At 41.4% G+C, this 23,899-nt stretch overlaps 1 long non-coding RNA gene across 2 annotated transcripts in view; it reads right to left on the bottom strand.

Moving 5' to 3' along the window:
* LOC119733137 overlaps positions 1-23,899 on the bottom strand; it is a 59,542-nt gene that overhangs the window by 13,695 nt on the left and 21,948 nt on the right. The window contains exon 3 of one of the 2 annotated variants that reach the window (XR_005271669.1): positions 5,366-5,550. This is a non-coding gene — a long non-coding RNA (uncharacterized LOC119733137). Of the gene's footprint in view, positions 1-5,365; positions 5,551-16,995; positions 17,054-23,899 lie in introns of those variants that run through there. The other variant, XR_005271668.1, reaches the window with a different exon arrangement.

The raw sequence follows: 23,899 nt of genomic DNA, 5'->3' as shown, positions 1-23,899 counted from the left end.
TGGTAAGGATTGGTGGTGTATTTGTATGTTCACAGTTATAAGGACATTGGTTTAGTTTTTATGATTTCATTGAGGGATTTTAATTCAAGAAAAGGGGACAGTTTCTTATTGTTAATAATAATAATAATAATAATAATTAACGCTTATATAGCACCCGGATCCATAATATGCTCTTAGGCACTGTACACATTAAAAAGATAAAAAAAATTACAGCATAAATATGTTTAAAAAGGTGAACATGTAGATCAATACATACAATTACATTACAAGTCCAGTGAGGAAAAATTAGCTATTAAAAAACCATACCTTTTCTTTTAGCATTTAGCCATTAAAAACCGGGGTTTTTTTTGTTTTGTTTTTAACATACATTATAAACCCAGCAATTAAAAACCATAACCAATGAATTAAAAAGCCTGCTTAAAACAGTATAGATCAATATATTAAATAATTTACATAAAATTTATACGTTATAAACCCAGCCAATACAAAAAACCACTATCCTATGAATTAAGAAAGGCTTGCTTAAAAAGATGAGTTTTCAAACCCGACCTAAAACTCTGTACACTGGAAGACTCCCTAAGGTTAATTTCAAGCTGGTTCCACAGGTGGGGACCAGCCACAGAAAACATTCTCTCACCTGCGGAAACCAGCCTGGCATTAGGGCAATATAATCGAGACGTGTCTAGCGCAGAACGAGTAAATATAGTTGGAACTCTAGTACTTAGCAGATCACACAAATAATTAGGAGCACAACCATGGAGACACTTAAATACCAAGAGACAAACTTTAAAGATCACCCTATACTTGACTGGCAACCAGTGCAATGGCATGAGAGCTGGGGTGATGTGATCATACTTTTTTGTACCAGTAAGCAGCCTGGCTGCAGCATTCTGTACCCTCTGCAAAGGGGCCAGGGATGAGGTAGGGAGACCTACTAGAACAGCATTACAATAATCAATACGAGAAGTAACCAGCATATGAATTATCTGCTCTGTGGCTGATTGACCAAGATACCGTTTGATTTTACTTATGTTGTGCAAGTGATACATAGCAGAACGAGACACATTCCTGATGTGGGATTGCATATTCATGTTCATGTCAAATGTCACTCCAAGACTCTTGACCTCGGATACTGTGGTGATATCGAGGTTCCTATAGAAACCACAGTTCTAGGAATCTTGGTCAAAGATGTGGATGATCCTAAGACGAGAACGTCCGTCTTATCATCATTAAGTTTCAAGAAATTCACCGTCATCCAGCGCCTGATATCGTCACAGCATGCCTCCATCGCTAACACTCAATCATGCACATCATTGGACGTTGGTCTTGCAGAAATGTACAATTGAGTGTCATCAGCATAGAAATGATAACCGAGACCATGGCGGCGGATATGTCACCCAGTGGTAGCATATACACATTGAACAGGAGTGGGCCAAGCACAGAGCCCTGGGGAACACCAAACTGTAATGGATAAAAGGCACTCTCTGCTGAGGACGGTGGACCTCTGTGATTTACAGAGGAGCTGGAGATCTTGACTTTCTGGTGGCGCCCCTTCAGGTACGATGAAAACCAGTTAAGCATGTTCGGTGACACACCTACATGTGTCATTAACCGGCGAAGCAATGTGTCTTGATCCAGCGTATCAAATGCTGCACTGAGATCAAGGAACACCAAGATTGAAACCTTACCCTGGTCCACGTTGTGCAGGATGTCGTTCTGAATACGGACAAGGGCCGTCTCTGTTCCATGAAAACGTTTATATGCTGACTGGAAACGTTCATGCAGATCGAGCCTCGTCATGTGATTGATAAGTTGCTGCGCTACTATCTTTTTGAGAATCTTGGAGCAAAACGATAAGTTGGTGATAGGCCTGTAATGCTTGAGATTATCTGCCTGGTCAGTTTTCAGATTACATAGTTTCGGTATCGGTGTGATGGTAGACAACTTGAACGCCTCTGGGAAAACACCTTGTGTGATAGAAGAGTTGACGATCGATGTAATAACCGGTGCGATCTCCGGCAAGCAAGCCTTCAAAAGCTTGGTTGGTATCGGAACCAAATCGGAGAACTTAAGTGGGCATTTGCGTATGATCTGTTGTACATGAGAACACGTGACCCCTACCAGTCGAAGTTCACATCCGTCAGGAAGAATGGGATCCGAGTCGCCGGCACAGGTTACTCTGCCAGCATCACATATTCCTCTTAAGTTCTGAATCTTGTTATGAAAGAAGCAGGCAAAGCGATTAGCCAGGATGTCGTTCTGAATACGGCGATTAGCCAGCTCCACCAGCGAGTTATGTGCTGGTAGCACATTAGCTGTCTTGCGACACAGGAGTTTATCAATCACGCGAAAGATCTGGTGACAATCACCCCTGCTCTCAGAGATGAGATTCTGATAGTAGTAGTTGGCTTTGGCTTCATTTATCAACTTCACGACCTTATTTCTTTGTGTCTTATAAAGTTCTCTGTCAACGGTGAGTTGTGTACGTCGCCAGCGTCGCTCTAAGTTTTTGCGTTTGAGTTTCTCAACTCTCAGTGTTTCCGTAAACCAAGGTGTATTCGGTCTAAGAGTGGAGGTCTTTGATTGCAGTGGGGCATGCTTCTGCATCATAGGACCCCACAAGTGAATCCAAACTGGGTGGATCCTTGGCCAAAACGGTAAGTGGGGAATTTCTAATGTCCAGACGAAAACTGTCATAGTCAATCTTCTTGAGCTTTCTGAAGACAATTGATTTTTGTTCCCTTGGGGGTTTACTGACATCTAGGGAACAGGTTACCAGCAAATGATCAGACAAGACCGGGTCAGACATGTCTACAGACCTAATAATGTTCAACAATGAGCGCGTTATGACAAGATCAAGCACATGACCATTGACGTGAGTCGGAGATGAGACGTGTTGGGTCAAGTTGCAGGACTCAAGGAAGTTCATGAATCTCAGTGATGGTATCTCTCGCTTGTGGCTGATCCATGTGGATATTAAAGTCACCCAATATCACAAGATTTGACAGTGTTGTCAAAAACTGTTCCAGAAGTTGAGAAAACTCTGAAAGGAAAGCACCCATGGCGACACTTGGAGGTCAGTAGACTACAATCAGTAGAATTGGCCTGTTGTAACAGTGGACATTGAGTTCAATATGTTCAAGAGATGACACTGTCAGAGCAGACGGAATGACTTGAACTTTCATTCCAGACGTATGCAATAATCCAACACCCCCACCAGCTTTTCCGAGACGAGGTTTGTGAAGGAAACAGTAGTTGGTTGATGAAAGCTGCGAAACAGTTATTGTGTCGTTTTCTTTCACCCATGTCTCTGTTAGTGCTAACATGTCAATGTCCTTCTCTTCAAGAAGTTCCAGAATATCGGTTGTCTTATTGCAGACTGACCTTGTGTTCAGGGTACAGATACTGAGGTTACTCACTTTCTTACTATTGGAGGTAGGCGTATGACTGATAGGTACTAGATTGCCGATGTTGACGGAAGGTGCACCGACATGATCAGCCACTCGTTTGGCCAAAGATGGCAGACGCTGGCCACTGATGGTACGGATCAGATTTCCATCGGATTTATTATTCCTCAAATATTTGGTAGAAGACTTACCAGCACAGTATTTTCTTCGTGTTGGAGGGCGAATACAGAGTTTTAAATTGCGAAGAGACCGATAAATGGTGTCTGGGAGTCTGGTTAAAGAGCATCCATGTTGCCATCGACTCGCCCATAACTGCTCAACAGAGTGCACAATGCGTGACATGGCGCTCCGGTACCGTCGACGCGTTACACGGTAAATGGTTGAGTGGTTCTCGGTAAACGCTCCAGTGATCCGATGGTATGAAATCAGCACAGTAGAGGTCCAAACCTACACTCGAAAATGACTGAAAATGTCACATTAAAAATGGCTAGGCAGCATCACGAGTAAGTAACATGCCCAAACAGTTCAGATAAGAGAAGATAAAAATTCAAAAATTCGTAGGAGCTGCCTAAGCATTGGCGCTCACTCACTAACTTGTTCAGTGTATATGCCGATATAACAAGCATGTATACAAAATAAACTATGTACTACCCCTGCGAGTAAATTATAGTGATGGTTTTCATTTCTATCACTTCCATATGCCATTGCAATTAGTTAGCCAAAGGGGAAACGAAGGAGATTTCTCCGAAACATTTATTGCTTACTGTTTTGTTGTTTATTAATTTTGGGGGGTTTGTTTGTGTTGAATTTGTTGGGGGAGGGGGGCTCAAAAGGTATGTGCTATGTGGGAGTTACTTTGGTTTGCATTTTGGGGCACATTCAAATAATCAGCTTGGTGCTAGCCAAAGCATTTCTAGCTAGGAGCTGACGACAGTTGACTATAGGGATCGGCAAAGTAAATGGAGTAAATTTTGAGCTGACGCAGCAAATGTAAAAAAAAATAGCTGAGTTATACAGATGCCATTGGTTCAGAGAACTCTTGGAAATTTTGAAGAATAAATTATTGTTTCACTGAAGAAGAAGTGTCTTTGCTCCCTTATTAGTCGCATGGATCCTTGTAGGTAGGAAATAAGGCTGTGTGGTTGTACAATACTTCAACCAAACAAATCCGACTTGGCATCATTACATCTTGCAAGGTGATGGCTGAAAGTCGTAAATAGCGCCCTCTACTCCACCTCGCCCAACCGCCGAGTTACATGACAATAACAGTGAAAGATGCCAATTGGTTTTGCTTAGGCCTAAAACATGCCTATTATTCCATGATTTGTATAGGCCTATTATTTCCTTAAAATAAAAGTTGTGACATATCAAAGGTTACAAATTTACCCCCCCCCCCCACTTGCATTATTCCCCATTAGGCCAAAAAATTACTTACTTCGATTTAATAGTATGCGTCAATCTCTTTTTTCTTTCACATTTTCAGCGGTAGATATAACACTGCCCTTTATTGCCACACCACCTCAAATTTTCGTACCAAGAAACACAAGGGCACAAAGGCATTGATGGAGGGCACCAAGGCAAATGATGGAGAACACCAAGGTATTTGAGAACACACACAAGCAAAACAGTACCTACCGGTACTTCGTCTGTACAATCCAAGCTTGGAGGAAAAAAAAGCAAATACATTTTTTTAAAACAATTCTGTCTCATTTTGCATAAATGCCTCATATATTATTTTGGTTTAGACCAAGGCGTGAGTTTTACAATACAATACAATACAATAAAACGTTTTCATAGCTACAATAGCCACAACAGAAATGTACATGTAGAACATTATAATTAAGACCCAAATATTCAAGGGTGAGGGTGGTGTTCTTCTCTCAAAATGACTGTCTGAAAAAAAGGCAAAAAGGAAGACAATTGAAATGTTTTGGGATCGTCTGTGTTTGATAACTCACCAAGGCAAGGAGGTTGACTGTTTCTCAGCCCTCACAGTGTGCTCCTTCAACTTGTTTGACAGTGTGATCTGGAGTGACTTGAGATGAGCGTAAGGGATGCCGACTGACGCAATGATCTGATTGGCCTTCTCATCGCTAAGGTCTCCGCTCAGTAGGCAACGATGGAGCCCTCTGGTGCTGGCGCCCTGAAGAAGTAGGGTAGGATCATAGGGCTATGTTAAATTACTAGAGCGCTAACTCCTCATTCTTGCACGCGGAGACACTTTGAAGCCGCTCTGGGTGCAGACATTTTGAATTTATGTGCGTGTTGGTAGAACACAATCAAAATAGATGGATTGAATTTTAAAAGTGTACTCTAAATGCAACGCGCCAGTAGAAGATATGTGCGCTGACAACTTCAGCGCGTCATGACAGTTTAAAAACGTCACAGCGAAAAGCATCTGCAGCGGAGGGACGCGTACACATGTTGCGCTGTTTGCGTAGAGCAAAATGAAACGCTCATTTGCTGATCATACGTTTCCGTAAAGCACGTTTCTGCGGGTAAGATAGGAACTTGTAACTTTTAATATATATCCACCCTCATCCTAAGTGGTGCATATTACTCTGATGTCATTATGATTAGTCAGGTGGCTTAGATCTAATTTTCGTCAAGATCGTGACCGACTGGTCCAAAGCACCAAACTTGGCAGATAGATTCTTATAGACCTAGAGAAGATATTTAGAAGGGGTGACACCTGAAATTCTTTTTGGAAGGGTGCCTAATTTGCATAATTTTTTAATACCCGCGTGTAATATATTTATTCCAATATGGGGGTATATTAAAAAAAATAAAAAATTTAAGTGTATTTTGGGGATTCTACTTACATATCTTTACTTTTCCCAAAGCATATAAGTGACTGAATAATTATGAGGACATAGTAACGATCCAAAATGGCTACTATTATGCCCTAAAGTTGCGCGCATTTACTTTGTCTCCAGATATCATTAGTCTTGCCAAACATCAGTATTGATGAACTTCAAACTCACCACGTAGCTTATTGCTACAGTTACGCTATTAAAACCGTATGCAAAATCATGTGAACAATGATAACATTGTGATATTTAGCCCAGAAAACAAAAACTGGGAAAAAACAGGTGTCCGTAAATTGGGGTAACAAGTAGGTGAAGGGTTGCCTAATATGAAAGACTGGAACAAGTTCAAGGAAATTCCCAAAATTACTGTTGAGAAAACGTTTTGGCGTAGACAAAATTATTGTAAACACAAAAAAATCTCTTATTTGGGAGGATTTGGTTGAACTTGTTCAAGTCCCCATGTTACCCTTCCTGTAGTAGCCTAATTTTTGGACACCACATTTTCTCCCCTTTTTGGTCTTTTGGGCATAAACATCAAGATGTTATCAATTTTCACATGATTTCCCACTTATTTTTGTTAGGGTAACTTTGCCAGTAAGTAACTTTGTGAATTTGAAGCTCATCAGTACCCATGTTTGGCGAGACTAGTTGATGATATCTGAGGAAAAGGTAAATGCTCCCAACTTTAGGGTAAAATAGCAGCAATTTTGGTTCTTTACTATGTCCCACTAATTTTTCAGTCACTTATATGCTTTAGAAAATGTTACTGAAATAAGAATATGCAATTAGAATCACCAAAATACACTTTAAAAAAAATATATATATATATATATACCCAAATATGGGAATATATTACACGGCAGGGATTAACGATTTATGCAGATTAGGCACCCTTCCCAAAAGAATTTCAGGTGTCACCCCTTCTAAATATCTTCTCTAGGGCTATAAGAATCTATCTGCCAAGTTTGGTGCTTTGGACCAGTCGGTCACGATTCCGACCATATGCCACCTCACTAGATGTCATCGGGCGTCAAATTACAAGCAATTTTATCTGAAAAAGTGACCAATTACTTTCACCTATAACTCTTGAACTAAATATTCGATGATGTCTTATTCTATTGTCAGATAGACCATTAGGCCTAATTGTTACATATCTTTTGTCGTGTAAGTCAAGTCGCTCGACCTTTACTTCTGGGTCTACCGGAAGGTCAAAGTTAAGTAAATTCAAAATGAAGACATTAGACTGAAATCAAAACAAAGCACAATTTCTTCCGAATGGTTAACGGTATGATCACAAAACCTTGTGTCAACTTGTACCAATGTAACGAAGAGGTTATAATTTTGTTACGTCATCATGACGTCATCAGGTATCAAATTACAAGCGATTTCAGGGCAAATTTTGACAAAATAGTTTGCGTTACATCTTTTGAACTAAATAGAGTATCGTGTTCATTTTTTTGTGAGGTTGTAGACTATACCGTGAAAAACTGTTCCTGTTCCTGGACACAAATAGGGTATAAATAGGGCAGATTTTGTTCATTCTGGGTACGGTTCTTTGATGGGTGTTGGTCTACTGCTAGCTGCAAACTCTATACTGCTGATCTCTAACTGTAGTTACACATAGTGCTTTGGCCAGTTTGGGGAGCTGAGATCTTTACAACTTCAGTTGGGGGAGCCAACTTGATTAAATTGGGGTGCTGAGCTGAGCTGGGGAGCAAAGTTTTGGGGAGCCAACTTTTGGGGAGCCAAATTTTGGGGAACAAAGTTTTGGGGAGCAAAGTTTTGGGGAGAAAAACTTTGGGGAGCCAGAGTCGGAGAGCGGATATCTAGACAGTTAGTAACTGTGATTTACATCAGTTGTAGCTGATATCTTTAATTATTAAGACTCTGACAGGAGTCAGGGGATCTTGAGATATATTTGGAGTCAGGCTGCTGAGTCGGATTTCATCGAGGAATATCAAGAGAGGCCTGGGGCCTAAGTGTATTTTATTGAGAAGATTTTATTGCCGGACCACTCAATTAGAACACATTTGGGGGGTGGGAATCACAGAAATTTAAAAAAATGTATCACTTGACACATGTTTGGAAATTGATAGAATGCGAGAAGGTTGTCATTCATTTGTGCATTCCCAAGTTGCAAACCAAGTGCAATTAGAGTGCATGGGGAGGGGGGATTATAACAATTTCCAAAAATGTGTCACATGACACATCTTTGGAAATGATCTTTTCTTTTCTTCAAATTGACAGCATGTCAGAAAGTTGTCAACCATTCGTGGATAACAAACTAAATACAAAAATTAGAACATATGGGGGGATTTACAGAAATTTTCATTGACACAATGGGGAAGGAGGCCAGATTCACGGAATTTTCCTTAATAACTCCTATGAACATCTATGGAAATTAACAGCATGCAAGGTTTGGACCCATTCGTGGATTTCCAAATTGCAAACCAAGTACAAATTAGAAGCATGGGGGAGGAGCCAATTCACAGAAATTTTCAAAAGTGTGTCACTTGACACGCAAGAAGGTATGCGAGAAGGTTGTCATTCATTTGTGGCTTCCCAAATTGTAACAACGCATTGGGGGATTTACACAAATTTCCAAAACTATGTCACATGACAAATCTTTGGAAATGATCTTCTTTTGTTTTCTTCAAATTGACAGCATGCCAGAAGGTTGTCAACCATTCATGAATTAAGTACAAATTAGAACACATAGGGGAGTAGGAGGATTCAAAGAAATTTCCAAAAATGTGCCTCTTGACACATGTTTGAAAATTGACATCATGCAAGGTTGTCACTCATTCGTGGATCCCCAAATTGCAAACCAATTACAAATTAGAATGCATGGGGGAGGGGCGGATTTAAAGAAATTTCCAAAAATGTGTCACTTGACAAACGTTTGGAAATTGGCAGCATGCGAGAAGGTTGTCACCCATTTGTGCATTCCCAATAGGTCTTGTTCAGGTGACATCATTTCCTACAGACCAGCCACGTGCATCAACATACTGAGCATCCAATTGCATAACGAGTATCGGCCGCGTCGAAATTTAAAAAACATTTCAAACAATAAGTGCAGATGTTTGGAACATTTTCAACACTGCGCAATGCATGATATATTGCGTAAAATACGCAGTTGCAGCTCTCCTACAGATTTGGACGTCATTGAGCAAGCCCTATTGCAAACCAAGTACAAATAGCAATGCATGGGGGGGGACCAATTCACAGACATTTCCAACAATGTGTCACTTGACACATGTTTGGAAATATTAATAATAATAATAATAATGAACATTTATAAGGCGCCGACATCCACCAAGCAAGACGCTCATAGCGAACAATACACACAAAACAATTACAGTATAAATTAAGTTAAATTTGAATAACAGAAATTAGTGACAGAAGTAATAAACATCAACTCATTAAACACAAAAACGTGAGGTAAACATATGAGTTTTCACAGAAGATTTAAATACAGACAATGATGGTGACTGGCGAATTACAAGGGGTAGATTGTTCCCGAGTTCGGGAGCAGCGCTTGAGAAAGACCGGTTTCCCCAAGAGTGGTTGGTGCAGGGAACAGTAAGCTGTAGCACTCCAGCCGAACGAAAACTACGTGACGGCTGATATTTCGTGATAATGTCCGTTATGTAGTCCGGTGAAATTCCTTGTAGTGACTTGAAGGCGAGGAGGATCTTGAAGGCAATGTGATCAGTGATGGGGAGCCAGTGAAGGGACTTAAGACAGGGCTGATATGAGTGGTGCATCTGGATACAGTGATGAGGCGAGCAGTGGCATTTTGGAGGCGTTGAAGTTTGTTGATTTGGTGTTGTGGCAGGTTATACATGAGGGAATTACAAAAATCTAAGCGCGAAGTTATAAATGCATGGACAAGTTGCTCAGTGCCCGTACGATTTAGATACTTCCGAATAAAGCCAAGATTACGGAGATGAAAATCTGACTGATTTTGACACTGCTGATATCTGATCAATGTGGGACATGTTGGGGTCAAAAGTGAAACCTAGGTTGCGACACTTGGTGGAAGGATGGATGTGGCAATCTCCAATCCTAATGCTGGTGATATTGAACTGGGCGAGTTGTTGTTTTGAGCCACTCAGGATAAATTCAGACTTGTTGTCATTCAATTTGAGACTGTTTGTCATCATTTGTCTCATCAATGCAAGCCTCAAGATTCTCCAGGGCAGACACAGCATCAAGGGCGGATCCAGGGGGGGGCCAAAGGGGGCCATGGCCCCCCCCAAAACGAAACCAATTTTTTTTGTTTTAATGTGACATCGCAATAAAGGCAGGCAATGAGTACACCACCATCTTTTCCTCAAAAAAAATTGGTTAAAGTGGTCAGAAATTGCCTCAGATCGCACCACAGAGCATCTAGAATCCAAAAAAATTTCGGGGCCCTCACGGGCCCCGAACCCCACGCCGTAATTTTTTAGACCCACTTTTTTGGGGGGGACCAAATTTTTTTTTGGCCCCCCCCCCCAAAATTGTGTTCTGGATCCGCCCTTGCACAGCATTGGGTTGAGATGGATTGAAGGATTGATACAGACCGGAGACTGGTCAGTGTAGTTTGTGTTGGCGGGGTGGGGGTAGAAGTATCTGTATCTGTCACAAGGGGAGGTAGTGCATCACGAATTGAAGGAATCTTGGACGTGAAAAAAACGGCTGAAATGGTCAGCCAGTGACTTGTCGGAATCGTACTTGTGGTAAAGAAGATTCCTTATTCCTATGGAGAAGCTTGTTGGCGACACGAAACAGTTGTTTTTGATCACCGGAACATTTGGAGACTATTTCTGAGTAATGGGTTCTTTTGGCCTTACGGATCAGCGAGATCACATGCTGGCATTGTTGGTGATGTAGTTGGCGGTCAATCTCGAGTGAGGATGCATGCCACCTGTGCTCAAGCTGTCTTCGTCTGTGCTTAGCTTGGAACACCTCATCAGTGTACCAACCGGTGTCGGGCCGAAAAGAAATGACGGAACTCGTACTCAGGCAGCAAAGTACTCATACTCGAATAGCAGTACTTGGGGGAAATGGTATAGCTTGACTTTATACACCATGGCCTTATTTTATCAATACTTTCAGTTTGAAATGGTTGATTGGCTTGTGGAGAAATCAAAGTTTCCTGATTTTCCTCTGTGCACGTCCAGACAAACACAACAGCTAGCCGTGATTGGGTCTGCATATCGGTCTGACTGGGTCTGGGCCAATTATTACGCACAATCAACCATTTGCCGTATGGCTGTATTCGGAATACAACTACTTGTACTCGTACTCGGAAGTATAAGTACTCATACTCGGAGACCTGTTCTTGTACTCGGAGGTACAAGTACTCGTACTCGGTTACTTAAGTACTCAGGGATGTGATTGGGATGTGACAAAAATCCCTGAAATTTTATGCACGGGTACAAACTCTTGCAAGCGCGAAGCCATTACGGCGTGGGGTCCGGGGCCTGCTTTAAAATTTTGGATTTTAGATGCTCTGTGGTGCAACCTAAGCTTTTCTGGGCCATCATTTGAGCCAAAATATTTTGCCAATTTTGTTATTTCTTTTTTCACTTTTGTTGCATTTTGTTTCAGTTCATCACCATCATCATTGATTTGTCACTTATTTGTAATTATAAATACTCCATGGTGATTAATAATAACCATTGTAAAAGCATGAAGAAATAAATAAAACAAGATTATTCTACACAAATATTTGTTTTGCTTCATCCACAACTGAATGGAACATACCATCTTTGGAAGCACCAGACTAATCAGTCTCAATGATGATGTGCTTCGGGTGTTTCACATGGGATACAAGCAATTTCTTTCCACTCGACGCGTAGTTGATAGTGTCGTTGCAAACATTGCAAAAAACCTTGCCAGCGGTTGCTATTTTATCAAAACACTCTTGAAATTCATGCTGATGCCCGTCAATAATAACGGAGTCCCGAAACCATTCCCACCGGAACTTATTTTTCACTTTTTTATCAAGCTCTCGCACTGATTTATCTCCGTGCAACAATATCGACTTGTTGGGTGCAGCCATGTTGGCAGCATCCGTACACGCCGCGTACACAAACACTCGACGCACATGAAACAACGTGCATAATCCACACGATTGCACTGTACTGTATGCCGTTTTGCACGCTGAGCAATATTAGTCTGTACACCTGACCAGCGCAACACGCGCATCTTGGGTACCGACACAGGAACTAGACCTAAATAATCACAACCTCTGACCCGAGCGAAAAATCACATGATCGCGCTAACGGCAACGCATGGTCTTCAACCTCGTTCTCGCATTGGTTATTCATATGTGCGTTCGTATCGATCAACGAAGTAATGTCTGTAAGTAAATTCGGATATTTCAGCAAGCAAAACTCATTAAGAATAATTAATTAGCACATTCTACCACCCCTATTTTCTCAACGGATTCACACGATTCACGTTGGTGGACTTTTGAACCCCCAAAAACCGGATTTCCGGAAAAAAATGGAGAAATCACATCCCTGAGTACTCGGCAGTACTCGGTACTCAGAAAAAAGTACTCGACTACAACACTGGCAACACTGCATCGGGCTGACAGATGGTTGCCTTCAATCTCAGCGCACAAGAGATTCAAATCAATGCTGTGGAGGATGCGATGGATAACCATGTCTCACAGATACCAATGATATCAAGATGATTTTCAGAAACAAAATCAATAAGTTCTGTTGTCTTGTTCCGAATTGACCGGGCATTAAGCATGCAGAAGGTAGTGTCTAGCTTGAGTTGATGAGGGTTAAGATCTCACAGACAGGTCGCACTAAAAAGCGTCAACACAGCGTCAACACAGCGTCAACACAGCGTCAACACATGACAGAAGCGTCAACACACTGTCAACACATCCAAAACACATTCTGAATTGACCAAAAAAGGTATAGAATGGCAAAGCATAGAATAAAAGAGAATTTCCATTGGATTGAGTTTCCATTTTGTTGTTAAAAATATAGTATTTTCACGCGAAAAAATGACCTTAACTTGCGCGGCCGTTGTCCGCCATCTTGACTTCACACAAAGCTTGGACTACAACATTTCAAGTAGGGGTGTGTAGGTTATGACATTATCTTGTCATAAACAACAGAGGGTGCCTTGATGCAGAAGGATGCACTCTGATCTGTGAGAGACTGAGGTTTAGGCCAAAAAAAAAAATATTCGGTCTCTGGTCAGACCAAAGTTCCGGAATTGACACGGCCACGCGGCTTCTGTTTTTTTTTTTTTTTGCTTTTTTTTTTCTTTTCTTCAAGCTTGGATTGTACAGACAAGGTGGGTACTATTTTGCTTTTTTGGTGTCCTCGTGTACATTGGTGTCTTCCATAATTTGCCTTGGTACTTTCGATAATTTGCCTTGGGGCAATTTCCCATTCCTTGGTGCACTTTGGTAAAAAAAAATTGAGGAGGTGCGGAAATAGAGGGTGCTGTTGGAGCTACCGCGGAACATTTTGGAAAAAAAAAAGATCGACGCGCATGATTAAAATCGACGCGCGCCCTGACCAGAGACCGACTTATTTTTTTTTTTGGCCTTATTGAACGCTGCTATCACCCTTCTGGTTCTGGTTCTGGTTGTTACTGTGCAAACACCTCTTAAGTGGTTATCTCGCACAGGTCGGAGTGGTTGGCGCAGTGAACTAAATTTTAAAGTGGCCCTTATTAACTAAGCTGAGGAGATCTAGGTGCTCAATTCCCTCTTTGAAAGCTTTGACAATGGGAGCAGAGCGAATGTTTGGTGGTAGCAGGTTCCATTCCCTTGTAGTTCTTGGGTAGAGTGAATATTGATAGCACAGTTTGTTGAAATTTAGCATAATGGAATGGTTCGTGCTGCCACTGAGGCCACATGGCAGCCGATCTCGGAGCGGCACGGAGAGCCAATTTTCTTGAACTGAAAATCGCAATTTTCAGATGTTTAACCTATTGATTTTAAGCCAAAATCTTGTTTCTGTCCATACTGTATGGGTTGTGTCACTTTTAATGCATTTTGGATGTGTTGACGCTGTGTTGACGCTATGTTGACGCTTTAGTATGACAGTCACAGACTGATGTGGATAAACCAAGTTTTGTGTGCATTTACATACCGGGCTGGTGAATTTTGATTGAAGTAATCAGGGTGATGGGGTCCGTCTTGACTTGATGTGCGATTTCCAATTACAATGGGCATGTCAAAGTTGAAGTAAGTTGATTGGCGCCTACGTATCCCAGCCTTGCATCCACAACGAGTGCGCCAAAAAAAACAGGTGCCAGTGATCGGTCCAGAAGATTTGGATGGTGGATGGATTGGACATGTTCTGGGTCCAATATCACTGCAGATTTCAGCAGCAAGAGGACATGGACGGCAAAAATTGGGTCCATTATTGAAGGAGTGCAGGTGTATTGGCGAATATCTGACTCGCTGGGATGAAGCAGGAGCCATTGAGGAGTCCATTGGCAGATGCAGTGGCATTGTTGAATTAAATGGGAGACAACATTGGTTCATTAGCATATCAAGTGCTGCACTGGTGCTGGAGGAACATCCAATTGTTACCAACAGAAGGTGTGATCTACTAGTCACAAAAGATACCTGACGTCTTGGTGCGCAGAAAAACTGCTAAATGCACAGGAAAGGAAGGAAAAACTCCTTTAAAATGCTCCCAAACCAGATGTTACATATATTCTTGCTCACCAAGTTGATCAGTATACGCTAAAGTTCAACTTGACATGAAGACATGACTGGAAACACCGCTAAGAAAGAGGATATCAGTACATTGGTGGAGAGCATGATGAGGAGCCACCAGTTAGTAGAGCTGCACTCTATAACATTACTCAGGTCAATACAACAATCAACAGCCACACAGCAGCCACAGCTGTTTGACAATGCCAGCCACTTGCAGACAATACTTCATCAGGTCAATACAACAATCAACAGCCACACAGTAGCCACAGTTGTTTGACAATGCCTGCCACTTGCAAACAATACTTTGTAAGGTCAATACAACAATCAACAGCCACACAGTAGCCACAGCTGTTTGACAATGCCTGCCACTTGCATACAATACTTTATATGGTCAATACAACAATCAAGAGCCACACAGTAGCCACAGCTGTTTGACAATGCCAGCCATGCACTTGCAAACAATACTTTATAAGGTCAATACAACAATCAACAGCCATACAGTAGCCACAATTGTTTGACAATGCCTGCCACTTGCAAACAATACTTTATATGGTCAATACAACAATCAAGAGCCACACAGTAGCCACAGCTGTTTGATAATACCAGCCACTTACCAATTGCTGACAATACCAATAAGCCCCCACCCAAAAAGTTCTGCTTCCAATTACATGGCATTTGAAAACAGGGTAGATGGGGGGAAGATTTTTTGACAGGGATCACTTTTCAGTCAAAACCAAACACCAACTGTGGACAGCACTTTGTCAAGTCAGTCCTTCTGATTTGAGGCGTGCGATCACACCCCCACACCATCGCACACCTAAAAGCTTCCTGCGAAGTGTGAACAATTGCATGTCTGAATTTCCCTGGACCACAGATCACACACCTAGAAAATCACACACCTAGAAAAAATACACACCTAGAAAAGTCCAGGTGTGCCTTTTTCCACACGCCTGTGATTTTCAAATCAGAAGGACTGTCAAGTCAAAAACAGTCAACAGCTATTTAGCACCCACAGCTGTTTTGACAGGGATCATGTTTCAAACAGTCAATACCAGCAGCAAATATTCATTATCAACAACTGTTCTACGGGTCACAGTTGGTCAAGTCATTCTCATGGCCAGTTACTTAAGCAGTCAAAACGGGTCAATAATGTAGTTCTATGCATAGAATTCCATCGGGTCAAAAAACGGTCACCAGACTGATTTTGACCCGAGTAACAGCATGGCTAAGAATGCATGTTTGCATCGGAGGGTTCTAATGGGCCAATTACATAAGTTTATGGATGTTGCATATAAAGGTAAAAGATGAGCTAGTATTTTTTTCTCTTTTTTTCACTGCTAGGAAAAGGGTGCTTATGACAAATTCAGTTTCTAATAGGCACTTCCAGTTACATTATTAAGCCATTTTACATTGTTGTCAAACGAGAATATCAGTTTTCAAAATGGCTTCAAATTTATGATGTGATTAGGGTAATGTATAAACAGGGAGAGACATTTTGTGACAAATGTCCAGTCAGTATGTACGTTTAAATCCTCATCATAAAATATCAAATAATTCTTCACAATGACTCTGAGTTTTCTAGGTTTTGACTGATAGCATTCCTCCAGGGTACATCTTCACAATGACTCTGAGTTTTCTAGGTTTTGACTGATAGCATTCCTCCAGGGTACATCTTTACAATGACTCTGAGTTTTCTAGGTTTTGACTGATAGCATTCCTCCAGGGTACATCTTCACAATGACTCTGAGTTTTCTAGGTTTTGACTGGGTTATCATTATTAAGAAATATTTGAAAAGTAGAGCAAGAGGTGGGGGGGGAAGAAATGTTCGAATTAACCCCACAAAGCAGTGCCCCACTACCAGCACTCTTTATTTGTGGGAGAACATAGAAGAGCGCCAGATCACCCATTTTGATTACTTGTTTCTGCTTATTCTTTAGGTACATGTAACCAAAAACTAACCTCAAGAATCAGTAATGGGTAGCCCAGCAAGCAGGTCATCCGTTCATCTGTCGGTCCTCCTCCCTGCTTCCGGTTCCTTGGGTTTCTGTTTGATGAGGCTGTCGGAGCCCTGACGATGTCTTGAGGCAGGCTCATCCTCATCTCAGTAGAGCAATTCCCTCATCAGTCAGTGGTCCTCACTTTGCTGAAAGGATTCAAATAACGAAAGGAAACATTTGAATTATTGAGCTGTATTCGTGCCAGGGCTCGAAAGGGGAAAGAAAGCATAGAATTAACTCCACAAAGCAAAGCCCTGCTACCAGAACTCATTTGTGCACGAACATAATAACAGAGTCAGATCGCCCATTTAAATTTGTTTCGTGACTTGATTGTTCCTGTTAAGAGGAGGCCTATACACAGCCTAAAAGCAGAACAGGAAGGGGACAGACCTCATTTATCCCAGGACAAACCAATAACACCAGTAAATAAAGATGTGCTTCAAACTATGTTACAAGGCTATGATGGCATTAAATACACATTCTTAATTCATGGTTTTACAATTGGTTTTTAGGTTTTACAGACAATCAAAAATTTAGGACATCAACAAATTTAAAATCTGCTCTTCAAAATCCAAAAGTGGTTTCTGAAAAACTAGGGTTAGAACTTAGACAAGGTAGGCTAGTAGGGCCGTTCCAAGACTTGCCACTTGATAATTTTTGCGTTAGCTTGATTGGTTTAGTTCCTAAAAGACAGCCTGGTTCATTTTGAATAATTCATCATTTGTCTCATCCTAAACATGGTTCCGTAAACGATGGAATACCAGATTGCAACGCAACAGTCAAGTATGCGTCAACAGAGGACGCAATAAAAATTTTGAAGAAAGTGGGCCCAGGATGTGTGCCATCTAAACTAGATATAAAGTGTTAATGATTTGGTCGGATTTCAAACACTGAGTAATAAGCTGGGTATTCCCCTTGCACCAGAGAAAACTGAAGGGCCTACAACCCGGCTAACATTTGCCAGGATTGAACAAGATACAATACGGTAGCAATGGCCACACGGTTACCGCCGGACAAATTACAAAAAGCCATCGTTAAAATTATCAAAATCTATTATGTACACCATTTTAAACTGACATTTCCAAGACATACACAATCAGTTTTTACTGAAATTTTCGAAATGAAAAGTATAGCATTTGAGAACGAGTTTAATGCAAACTTTGAATACATATTTTGATAGGAAATCAAGCACTGTATATTTTGCATGGGGGGGGGGGTGTTAAAATACCACCCGAGGAATCATATTTCTTCATCTACAGGTCTCTTTTTGTTTCTAAAATAAAACTTACCACAAGAATTCCAAAGAGCATTCACGGTAGTGGTCACAAGGCCGCGGGTTGACGGCTCTGGTCAAGTCCGTAGCTCGATACCTCGGGTCAAGGCATGGTCGATGACTCGGGCCTGTCTGTAGGACGACACCCCAGCGCAAGGCCGTGGGCCGACGACTCGAGCAAGTCCGTGGGACGACACCCCGGCGAAAGGCCGTGAGCCGATGGACGACTCGGGCCCGTTCCGAGGGCCGGCACCTCGGGGGTTTGCCGTGGGCCGCCGACTCGGGCCAATTCCGTGGGCCGCCACTTACTCGGAGCATGGCCGTTGGCTAAAGACTCAGACCAATTCCGTGGGTCCGCACCACTGGGTCAAGGCCTTGGTGTCGTCAACTCGGGTCAAGTGTTCAAGTGTTCAAGCGCTCAATCCAATGGAGATCCAGGCCTTAGAGTCTGCTGAAAACACTGCTAATATCAACCTCTCAAGAAGCGTAGTCACGGTGGAGTCCATTCATGAGGTGGGATGACGTTCCACTTGGTAAATAAAGTTGTTCACTGTTGAAGAGTGAGAAAAAGATCTATTAATGGGGGGCGGTGTGGATTCAGAATATGTTTGAGTTAAAAGAAGAATGGAAGGAAAAAATTTATCTGGAACACAATTTAAGTCAGTTAACGGTTGCAATACATATGAACAGGATGCATCAAGAAAATGGTAATTCAAAAAACGATGGGCTAATATGTAAAGGTTAGGATCTTCAAAAATGTCAAAGTGGCCCATCTTTAGGGGTAGTTCATTTGCTTTTTAGTGATATCTTATTGACATCTCTTCGGTCACGGATGGCAGAGCATCATTGATTTCAAAATGATGGACAACATTTGCTGCGTGAGTGGTGGACTCTCAGCTGTCCAAAGAAAGTGCCGTTGATGTGCAATGTGCATTGAAAAGAGGTACATTGGATATGTTGTTGCTTTAACGTGGGTTCATCTCACCACTGACATGTGAACTTACATGTAAACTTGCAAACAGGGCTTTGTTGGCCTTTGTTGTGAAATCACTCGTGCTTGGTCATCCCTGACTGATGAGATGCAGATATGGTATGAATGCAAAGGTTATGGACTACCCTTTAAGATGGAGCAACTTTGACATGTTTCAATTCAGAACTTTAACGTCTTGGTCATTGTACCTGCCTGGTTTTTTTTTTTAAATACATCTATGTAGTAGTGACAGTACGCAAGCAATCAGCTCTGTTGCCGAACCGTCCCAAGCAAGGAGGCAAAGTCCTCTGTATGGTTACAACCAATACTGCTGTTTTCTTCATTCTGAACTCACTGCACAGTGCTATGCAAGTATAGTTATCCAGTTACTGGATTATTCAGGGACTGCCCGTGAAGTTGCGTTGGTAGACCTTGTGCAAACAATTGATATCGTGGAACTGTGTACCATTATCTTACAACTCATCAACAGCTCAATCAATCCCCTAGTCTATAGTGCCACAAATGCTGACCATCGTACACATGTAGTTGAGACTTTCTCATTCCTGAAACTGTGCTGTCCTTGCTGCCCAAGACAGAATCCCAGTCGACCATCGCAGCCAGGGAAGCAGATTGAGCTTCATGTGATTCCACAGGCAGAAAATGACCAAGAGCACCGTGCTGCCGGGCCAAGCAGCAGCAAGCCACCAAGCCAAGGGCATGCACAACACACAGCAAGTCAGCAGTCACTGCAGGACAGCTGTTAAGAACAATGTTCCAGGCAAAGCAGCAGCAAGGCATCCATGCACAGTCAGCAACATGTTGACCAGCGGGGACCCCAGCGCTTGCAAGTTCTCATCAGGAACAATGCTCTAGTCTGACTGACTGCAAGCCATCCATGCAAGGGGAACAGTGTGTACATCCAGAACCAGCAGAGAGCCAGCAGTCACTTGCAAGTACTCAGGAACAATGTCCTGGGCTGACTGGCACCGAGCCATCAGCACAAGGGCAGCAGTATGCACATCAAGAGTCAACCGTTTGAAAGGTGTCAAGAACAATGTTCTCTGGTAACTGATGAGTGCAAGCCATCCATGCAAGGGGAACCGACTAAAAAGCTCAGTCTTAAAACCTGTTTATACATGTACATGTAGATCACACAAATGGGAGTGCCAAGTAAATATGATGTGAAGAAACTAAAACAAGAAATATGCTATGGAAAGGAACGATTAGAACTAGTACTATAGTAATAACATGCGTACCGGTAGTTAAGGGGATGAAAGGTACTGTAAATTTATTAAAAAGAATTGTTCATGACAATTTGACAACAGAATTTGATAACAGAAATGAGGTTTTGGTTTGTCCTTATCAAGAGTAAGTATTATACTGTTTACATACACGGTGCATATTGCAATTACCTCGTTTTTGGTGAGCAAACCAGCAAAGGTAATTACATGTACATGTGTCCATGCATGTAATCCTTCCATTAACTTGTCGTAATTCCAGTCACATATGTATACATGTACATTGTAAAATTTCTGCTAAAAAGTTGCATCCAATTATGTGTGCGTTTGGATCACCACCTGTGCAAGTCAGAAATAATGTTGTCCAAAACTGACCTGACCCAAAACTGACTTTGGGTCAGGTTGGGCAGGTGTTTTTCCAAGTTTGGGTTTGGTCAATTCAGTTAAGCCTTTTTGTGAAAAATCCAAAATAAATCGAAGTAAAATAGAAACAAACAACCCCCCTTGAATCCACGATTGACCTGTTTAAACATTTGTGTTCATAGAAGCTGAAAAACCAAGAAAAAAATGTCGTTTTTTTAGTCTGGTTATCTGACCCTACTTCTAGACCAAATTGAGTAATTTATAGGTGCTGGGAGTTGTCAGGTCAGGGAACCAGACTAGCTGGCTTGCACCCGTTCACGGATTTGTACTTGTTTGCAAACAAAATGTGGACTAACTAAATTTGGTCAATTGGTATTTGTATTTGAAAAGTAATATTTTTTCCAATGATGGTTAGCCGACTATCCTTGGAAATTGGTTCCAAAATTCCACTTTTTTGTGAAGTTTTTTTAAGTGATGTAAATACATGCACACATGATTACTGTTCACTAAAGTGCTAGTAAGTAGACTAAAGATGCAACAAAGATGTTTCAGACATGTAAGTTGGTCTTTCCATGCATAAATTAGCATAATTTTAATAACAAACTGACTCACAAATGATTGATCAAAATTTCACAAATGTGACCAGAGAACAATTCCTATTTAGTAAAACTTTGTTTATGCATTCTGTAAATGTGAACCATGATCACTTGCAATCTGATGCCATTTCCATGTGAATACTAGAATTCTTAAATTTGGCTTCCAGGTTTGTTTTTAATCATTTAATTTAAACAGACATTTTTGCAGGGTTATTCCATCAAACAAGTTCAACATTACAATACACAGAAAACAGTAAGAACTGCTGCAAAATTTCACACTACTCAGCGTTTTGTACAGGGACACTGACCTTTTCATTGTCTAAATTATTGTATTCACTGGTAAAAGCATTCCGAGGTACTTGTCCTTTTGCAGATGAAATAATCACCGCGCCTTCAGGTATGAACATAACTTCCTGAACACTAAAGGACAACAGAATACACAGAGAACACCAAAACGATCTTTCTTGTTTTCTTTTTCATAATCCATTTTAATTTTCTTGTGAAAAATGTAAACGTTTTACGAATGAAACGAAAATTAAAACCCTATGAAAGCATTTCTCATTTACCAATGTCAATTGTGAAACTCTGTTGCATGCTTTTATTACAGTGCTGTCAAAACAGTGGGTACAATAGTGACATTTTAGTCGCTCAGGCCAAATAAACGTCCCATATTTTTGAGGGAAAAAGAGAGGGCCTTTCTTTCCACTCAAGATGGCGGATTTTCCAAGATGGCAGATGGATTCCTCCATTTTCTTGACTCTTTTCCTGATACTTCTGTGTCCAAAGGAGCCGTCACTTTTCTTACAAGATTTAAACTTGCAAGTACATAGCTACAATTTTGCTGGAAACACATAATAAGACAAAAAATATTGTACATGATTTAAAATATATAGAAGGATGTGGTCAGGGAAGAAGAGGAAGCAGGCAGGGACAAGAAACATGTTCAATGTTTCACTTGGCATTACAAAAACAACGAAAGGAAAAATTAGAAGGAAAGGTGAAGAAGCTTTAGTTTCAACTCCAGATTTCCGATTTCTTGTTAGTATAAAACTGCAGTATAAAACTGGAGTGATCTTGTGATAGGGCGGACCACTCTTTGTTGCACCTGAGCACAATGTTAGACATGGAAATCAATGCTACAATGTACATGAACTATGGACAACACCAATACAACAATATCACCTCAGCACGAAACTTGTTAATTGCACCAATCGGCCTCTTATTGAATTTTGTCTTTCTCTTCACAGTCATTCGAGTGAAGTCCATGCGTACAATCATCAACATCTACTTATCCAATCTGGCTTTGGCTGACTCACTCTACCTTATGACTGACTTTATAGCTGCACTATGTTCACCTTTATTGTACAACTTCTTAGCCATAAAAGCAATCATGATTTTGCGGTACACGTTCCTCCAACTTCTCATTTCTTTGTGGTTACCATAGCAGCTGTGAGATTCTCTGCAGTGCACAATCCTCTGACATTTATAGAAAAGGCCTCTATATCTGAAATCTATATCTATGGTTGTCACCCATTCGTGAATCCTCAATTGCAAACCAAGTACAAATTAGAGCACACGAGAGGATATACAGAAATTTCAAAAAATGTGTCACATGACTGATCTTTGGAAATGATCATTTGTTTTCTTCAAATTGCCAGCATGCCAGAAGGTTGTCAACCATTCGTGGATTCCCCAATTGCAAACTAAGTACAAATCAGAACGCATTGGGGAGGAGGGGGGCGGATTCATAGAAAAAAGTGTCACCTGACACATGTTTGGAAATTGACATCATGCGAGGTTGTCACCCATTCGTGGATCCACCAATCGCAATCCAAGTACAAATACGAATGCATGGGGGAGGGGTGGATTCACAGAAATTCCCCAAAAGAAGTTCTGCATTTCTACGTGTGGGATGATTTTGCACATGCCTGATAGTCTGATATACACATCTTGTTCTTCAGGTCAATAGAACAATCAACAGCCACACAGTAGCAACAGCTGTTTCACAATACCAGCCACTTGCAGACAATACTTTATCAGGTCAATACAACAATCAACAGCCACACAGTAGCCACAGCTGTTTGACAATGCCTGCCACTTGCAGACAATACTTTATCAGGTCAATACAACAATCAACAGCCACAAAGTAGCCACAGCTGTTTGACAATGCCTGCCACTTGCAGACAATACTTTATCAGGTCAATACAACAATTAACAGCCACACAGTAGCCACAGCTGTTTGACAATGCCTGCCACTTGCAGACAATACTTTATCAGGTCAATACAACAATCAACAGCCACACAGTAGCCACAGCTGTTTGACAATACCAGCCACTTGCAGACAATACTTTATTTGGTCAATACAACAATCAACAGCCACACAGTAGCCACAGCTGTTTGACAATGCCTGCCACTTACAGACAATACTTTATCAGGTCATTACAACAATCAACAGCCACACAGTAGCCACAGCTGTTTGACAATGCCTGCCACTTGCAGACAATACTTTATCAGGTCAATACAACAATCAACAGCCACACAGTAGCCACAGC

Source organism: Patiria miniata, unplaced genomic scaffold (genome assembly GCF_015706575.1).
Source record: "Patiria miniata isolate m_02_andy unplaced genomic scaffold, ASM1570657v1 HiC_scaffold_25, whole genome shotgun sequence".
NCBI classification, from domain to species: domain Eukaryota; kingdom Metazoa; phylum Echinodermata; class Asteroidea; order Valvatida; family Asterinidae; genus Patiria; species Patiria miniata.
Note: the sequence above shows the minus strand (reverse complement) of the source record. Positions and strands in the feature narration are given on the sequence as shown.